The sequence below is a fragment of the Herpailurus yagouaroundi genome, unplaced genomic scaffold, assembly GCF_014898765.1.
Source record: "Herpailurus yagouaroundi ecotype Mexico unplaced genomic scaffold, PumYag 187, whole genome shotgun sequence".
Lineage (NCBI taxonomy): Eukaryota > Metazoa > Chordata > Mammalia > Carnivora > Felidae > Herpailurus > Herpailurus yagouaroundi.
This window is the reverse complement of record NW_024412418.1, coordinates 30,380,544-30,387,790: the sequence shown is the minus strand read 5'-3', so window position 1 is coordinate 30,387,790 and position 7,247 is coordinate 30,380,544.

The following is a 7,247-nucleotide window of genomic DNA, read 5'->3' as shown; positions in this document are numbered from 1 at the left end:
ATTTCAAAAATAGAAAAGAAACTTTAAATATTGCTATAAACATTGCTTAGCAAATCCAGCTTTGATTACTTCCAGCCTTTGCTCAAGAATAAAGAGCTCTCTTTTCATAGGACTACAGATACTATCTTTAGTATTTCTTACTCATTCTTACTACTTTTATTCCCTCATCATCCATTGTTGTGGCAAATAAAGCACCAAAGCCATTCAAATGAAGCTGCCATGTTGGCTCAAGTTCTATTTCTACAAGTTCCAGATGGAGATACTTTAAAAACAATAGCAGGGCAAATCCTATTTTCTAATTGATTGCATGATTAATTCCAAATTTTATGATGAGAACTTCCTACTATCAAAGAAATGCCTATGGTAGATGCTCCATTAATGTTACTTTCACTTTCTCTTTGCTTAAATGCATCCAGGATGACAATTAGCAAATGCCTTCGTTACTTAGGAATATCAAGGAACAAGAGCCTAATAAAGTAGAGGGAAAGGCTGTTCTACACAATTCCACTCAGCCTAGTACCCCCCCTTCTTTGGAATCTGTACTCCTCCATCTCCTATGAACACGGGTAAGCCTCTAACGGCTTTTTAAAAAAGACACTGGTTTTTTTATTAGAGCAATTCTAGATTTACAACAGAATTGAGAAGAAAGTACAGAGATTTCCCACATATCCCTGCTTCACATGTGCGTAGCCTCCCCCATTATCAACCTCCAGAACTATACGCTTTTTACCAGGGATGAACCCACATTGACATGTTATATTTACCCCAAGTCCACAGTTTACCTTAGGGTTCACTGCTGGTGTTGCAGTCTATAGGCCTGGACAAGCGTATGATGACATCAATCCATCATTGTAATGTCATCCGGAGGATTTTCACTGCCCTAAAAATCCTCTCCCTACTTATTTCTCTCCCCCACACATCCTTGGCTACCACTGATCTTCTTATTGTCTCCATAGTTTTGCCTTTTCAAGAATGTCATGTAGTTGGATTCATACAGATTGGCTTCCTTCACTTAGTAATAGGCATTTAAATTTCCTCCATGTCTTTTCATGGCTTTGGTGGCTCATCTTTTTTTTGGTACTGAATAATATTCCATCGTTTGGATGTGCCACAGTTTCTTTACCCATTTACCTACTGAAGGACATGTTAGTTTCCACGTCCATGCAATTTTGAATAGAGCTGCTATACACATCTGTGTGCAGGTTTTTGTGGACATAAGTTTTCAAGTCAGTCCTTTGGGGGTAAATTATAAGGAATACAATTGCTGGATTTTGTAGTAAGGGTAGGTTTAGTTTGTAAGAAACCTCCAAATTGCCTTCCTAGGCACTTGTGTCATTTGGCATTCCCACCAGCAATGTATGAGGGCTCCTATCGGGCCAGATTCTTGCCAGTGTTCAGTGCTATCAGTGTTTCAGATTTTGCTCATTCTAATGGCTTTGTGGTGGTATCTCGTTGTTGTTTTAATTTTTATTTTAGAGAGTGCGAGTGAGGGAGAGGGGCGGAGGGGGAGAAGGGGGGGGAGAGAGAGAGAGAGAGAGGGAGAGAGAGAGGGAGAGAGAGAGAGAGAGAAATGAATCTTAAGCAGGATCCACACACTCTGCACGGAGCCCGACGCAGGGCTGGATCCCACAACGCTGGAATCATGACCCGGGCCAAAATCACGAGTGGGATGCTTAACCGACTGAGCCACCCAGGTGCCCCTCAATGTTGTTAATTTGCATTTTCCTGATACAAATCAAAGAGTATACTTACGCCTAAAGAGAATTAGCGATTTATATACATAAAATTAGGCTGGCTACTAAGAGAGAGGGAGAAGTTAACCAATTCTCATTCCCTTCAACATCTTCTTATATATCAGGGACACAGAACAAACACATTCCCTCCTACATACGTGGATTCTGACCAGTTGAGCATTTGTGGGAAGCCATTAGGACTGAAGGCCAAAATGATCGTGGTGCTCGCTTTGTGCAACCCATCACAGGTACGGAGAAGTCACTGAGGCCAGTCAGGGCATGTAGCCTCGTGAGCAGCGTGTGGAGGCTCGTCCTGGCTGCTACTAATGGTAAGCAATGGATCTCAGGTTCCAGGCACGGAATCTGGTTTTGTCCCGGGTGGGTCTCAGCTCTGATACTGCACTCAGTCCTGGGTAACTGCATGTGGGAGGTGCTGAAGAAAGCGGAGGGGTTCTGAGGACTGCAGTGAGTCTTGGAGAAGGAAATCAGGCCCATTCCACAAGGCCCCAAGCAAATAGAACTGGGACTAGTGGAGGCACCCATATTTGGCTGAATATAAATAAGACTTTATTTTAATAGTTCCCTCTCCAATCCATTTAGTCTCAACCTAGCAGTGACAGCAACCTTCTAAATTGCTTGGAAGATAATATTGAGGAAGGCTCCAACGTGCGTGGTAAATGTTCTGCTTTTTAATTTGGGAGGCATTTACATAATTGGGATTAATTTGTGAGTATTTAATGAGCTGTACACTTACACATGCATTTTTCTGTATATATGATATACCTCAATAAATAGTTCAGAGATTTCCAAAAAAACCCGTAACAAAAAAAATAATAATAAATTGCATCAAGTTATGCCCCTGCTCAGATCCCATTCAAGACTTCCCATTGTCCAGACCCCTCCCCATGGACTCCTGTGCTCTGCCTCAATGGCCCCTGCCCATGTCACTAGCCTCCTTTTACTATGTTCCCTCTGTGTTCACTAAGTTCCAGCTCCTTTGGCTTTAGGTCCCTGGAAGTAGCCATGCTCTTCTGTGCTTTTAGGGCCTGTGTGGAGGTTATTCTCAGTCCTGGCTGATTCCTATCCATCCTGGGATAGAGTAGCCATCCTGGTGGCTCTTTGAACTTGACAGGTGTATTCTCAATTTAAGGCCTTTGCTTGGATGTTCCCTCTGAATGCTCACCTTCCAGCTACTCACATGGCTCATCCCTCACCTCCCTCCTCCAATCTCACCTTAATTTAGCTAGTGAGTCTCTTCCTGAACCCCCTATTTTAAGGAGAACATCCCCACCCCTTACAGTCCCAAAAGTAGAGGCTTGGAAAGAGCTTGACTCATTCAGGGGCTTATGGTGGTTTTCGTACGGCTGGAGCCTAGGAATGGGATTGTGGGGAGTAGATAATCACTTTGGATAAAATGACTACTGTCATTTACCAGGCAAATGGGATGTTACTGATGAACACTGGAGCTAAGTGCAGGATCCTCTGAAAAGCACTTTCAGATATTCTACATCGCTGAAATCTGTTTAATTCACTACAAGCAGGTTGTGCATATATTACATAAAAACTACACTTGGGGGGGGCGCCTGGGTGGCGCAGTCGGTTAAGCGTCCGACTTTAGCCAGGTCACGATCTCGCGGTCCGTGAGTTCGAGCCCCGCGTCAGGCTCTGCGCTGATGGCTCAGAGCCTGGAGTCTGTTTCCGATTCTGTGTCTCCCTCTCTCTCTGCCCCTCCCCCGTTCATGCTCTGTCTGTCTCTGTCCCAAAAATAAATAAACGTTAAAAAAAAATTAAAAAACAAAAACAAAAACAAAAAAAACTACACTTGGGGCATATAAAGAAAGAGACAATGAGGCCTCTGCTTTACAGAGATTACAACACAGCCAGGCCTCTGACAAATGGGGCATCTTGGCCTGACAACGGGGTTTTACATTTCAGGGAAACATTGTCCTGGAGTGTCTGAGTTTCCCTTTGTGCTGGGAACTACCGTAACTGTAACTGCACATACATCCTCCCAGAGTGTGCTCCTGCACATCATGTTGAAGAAGAAAATCTTCAATGACTGTAGTTTCGAAAGTAAAATCATTAGTTCTTACTATGCATTATTAGCATAGGTGAATTTGGGTCTGCAGAGCCAGGTTGATTACCGATTTCCTTCCAGACATGCAGTTTTCTCTGATTTGTATCCTGCCTCCAGGAGACCAGGGGTTAGGTCATGGCTCCAGCTGTTCTTTTAACTCACTGTGACCTTGGGCAATCACTTAACCCTGGCCTCCTGATTTTTTTATTTTTATTTTTATTTTTTTATTTACATTCAAGTTGGTTAACATATAGGGTAGTGTTGGTTTTACTGTCTCCTGATTTCTTTATAAAGTAGAGAAATTTTTTTTTTTACTTTTTACTTTTTTTTTTTTAATATGAAATTTCTTGTCATAAAGTAGAGAAATGAATAGGTAACTTCCTCAAAGGGATATCGTTGGGGGGAAATCAGTGAATTTTTAAAGGACCTAAAATATATACTATACATAAACGACAGTCATCATTGGTGTGATATCACCACCCCTACAACAATTACTAAAATAAATGGTAGTATACTACCATTTTGGATATTCTTATTCTATAGGTGTCTTTCTACTTCTTTTTCTTTTTACAACCAGAACCGAAAAGCAGAGAAATATCAGATCATGCCCACATCCCTGGCAACCAATTTTCTTTTCCTTTGTGATCACAGCCCAAAACCTGGAGCCTGCTTTGGATTCTGTGTCTCCCTCTTTCCCCTCCCCCACTCATGCGCTTGCGCATGCTCGCGCGCGCTCTCTCTCTCTCTCTCTCTCAAAAATAAGTAAATGTTAAAAACAATTTTTAAGATGTCAAATCTGGGGCATGGTAGTTGATAGTTAGATCAGAGATGATTAGACCCCAAGGGCCAGAGAGCTAGACCACAAGAGTGAGGCTTGAGAGATAGGAAGCACAAGTCCCATGCAAAGAGAAACAAGCAGGTAGCGGGCATCAGAGAGATCTTGCAGCCAAGAGCTGACAGAGATGCTGTAAGATGACAGAGCTGCTGTAAGAGATGACAGAGATACTGTAAGGAGAGAAACGAAGAAGTGCCAATGGCAGGGAGCAGGGCCCTGGAGGTAGAAATGTGGGTCAAGTTGCTGAATGAAGGCTACTGGCAGACAGGAAGGAAGACATGTTGAGAGCTTGGTCAGGGGGAGTGTATGCATTTCCTAGGGCTGCCACAACAAATTAACCACAAATGTGGTGGCTTAAAATGACAGAATGTCTTCCCTCACAGTTCTGGAGCCCAGAAGTCCAAACCCAAGGTACTGGACAGCTACGCTCTCTCTAGAAGCTCAAAGGGGAAGACACATTCTTTGCTTCTTCCAACTTCCAGCAGCTGTCAGCATTCCTTGGCCTCATGGCTTGTGGCCACATGCCTCCAATCTCTAGCTCTTTCTTCATACTGACTCCTTCCCTTCTTGACTTTTTTCGCAGTGTGTTTCCTACGAGGAAACTTGTCATTGGACTTAGGGCTCACTCAGATAACTCAAAATGACCTCATTTCAAGGTTCATAACTTAATTACATCCCTGGAGACCCTTTTACCAAGTAAAGTAACATTCACTGATTCCAAGCGTTTGACATGGATATTTGGTGTGGGGGCAGGTGCATTTTTCAGCTTACCGTGGGGAGTCAAGTTGAGTGAGAAGTTTCTGGAGCTGGGCTGTGAAGTCAGAGGGGGCCCACTGCAGGTGGTTGGGATTAGTTCCAGGCAATGAAGGACATTAACATTTATTTTATTTATTTATTTATTTATTAAAAAAATTTTTTTTTTCAACGTTTATTTATTTTCGGGACAGAGAGAGACAGAGCATGAACGGGCGAGGGGCAGAGAGAGAGGGAGACACAGAATCGGAAACAGGCTCCAGGCTCCGAGCCATCAGCCCAGAGCCCGACGCGGGGCTCGAACTCACGGACCGCGAGATCGTGACCTGGCTGAAGTCGGACGCCCAACCGACTGCGCCACCCAGGCGCCCCAGGACATTAACATTTATTGAGCATCTGGTACTGACAGGCACACTGCTAAGTGCTTCATTATCAGATTTCTTTAATTCTAACAAAGATCCTCTGAGATAGCTATGCTGTTTTTCCCCCTCTCAACTTTGTATTTTGAAAAATGTAAAATGCAGAGAAAAGTTGAAAGAAAAGTACAGTGAACACCTGTATATCCTTTACCTGTGTTCCCATTTTGCCACATCTATTCTCTCTCTGTGTGTATATATATATATATTTGGGGAGGAGGAAGCTGAACCATTTGAAAGTAAGTTATAGATATCATATTTCAACCCAATATACATCAGCATCCTTATTGATTTGACAAATGAAAAGTAGTTACTTTTATTTGACAAATGGGAAAATGGAATCTCAGCAACGTTAGGTAAATTTCTTAGTCTCAGAACTAAAGTACAAAGCCAGTAGTTGAGTACAAGTCTGTCTAGCTCTCAAACTCATGCTCCTTCTGCACATTTTTATTCCTTTATGTATTTATTCATTCAGCGGTTTGGGTGGGTGGGCAGCTACCATGCACTAAGGATACATTGATTGAATAAGGCATGCAAGGCAGAAAGATGAGCGATTAATGAACAGATAAATGACCAAGATAAGTAGGGTTCTGTGGTGAGTAATGACTAATGGGGGAAAGGTGCTGGATGGCCTGGGAGATTAAAAGAAAAATAGCCCATGACCCCTGCCTTAAAGGAGATTGCAATGGAGCAGGATTCTTATTTTATTTTATTTTATTTTATTTTATTTTATTTTATTTTATTTTATTTAAAAAAAAATTTTTTTTAATGTTTATTTATTTCTGAGACAGGGACAGAGCATGAGTGGGGGAGGGGTGGAGAGAGAGGAAGACACAGAATCCGAAGCAGGCTCCAGGCTCTGAGCTATCAGCACAGACCCCAATGCGGGGCTCGAACTCACGAACCGCGAGATCATGACCTGAGCCGCAGTCGGACACTCAACCGACTGAGCCACCCAGGCGCCCCAGGAGTGGGATTCTTAGCAGTGAGAAAACCTTCCTTCCACCTTTTCTCAAGAAGCTTCAGAAGGAGACGCTTTACCACAAGAGGGGATTAATCCAAGGAAGAAGACTTGGGGTCCTAGAAATAAGGGATCCAAACCAGGAGAGAAGCAAAGGGAAGTCTGGGGCAGCAGGACTAGAGGCTCCAGAGAAAAGCAGGTGGATGGAATGGCCCAGGAGAAGCCAGAGAGCTAATGATCATCTGATTCATTTGACAACGTGGAAAAGAGGACAGTATGTAGAGCTGTGCTATAATTCTGAGGGAGAGTTTTGGAAGAACATAATGATAGCTATGTAGAGAGCTGTGTAAATAAAGAAGAAAACTACAGTGGGGATATTTTCCCCAAAGAGTATCTCTTTTCCTGAGCGCCGCCTTATTTCTAGCCTATTCTCATCTCAGGGGCTATTTGGACGGTTTCTGAGCTAAGAATC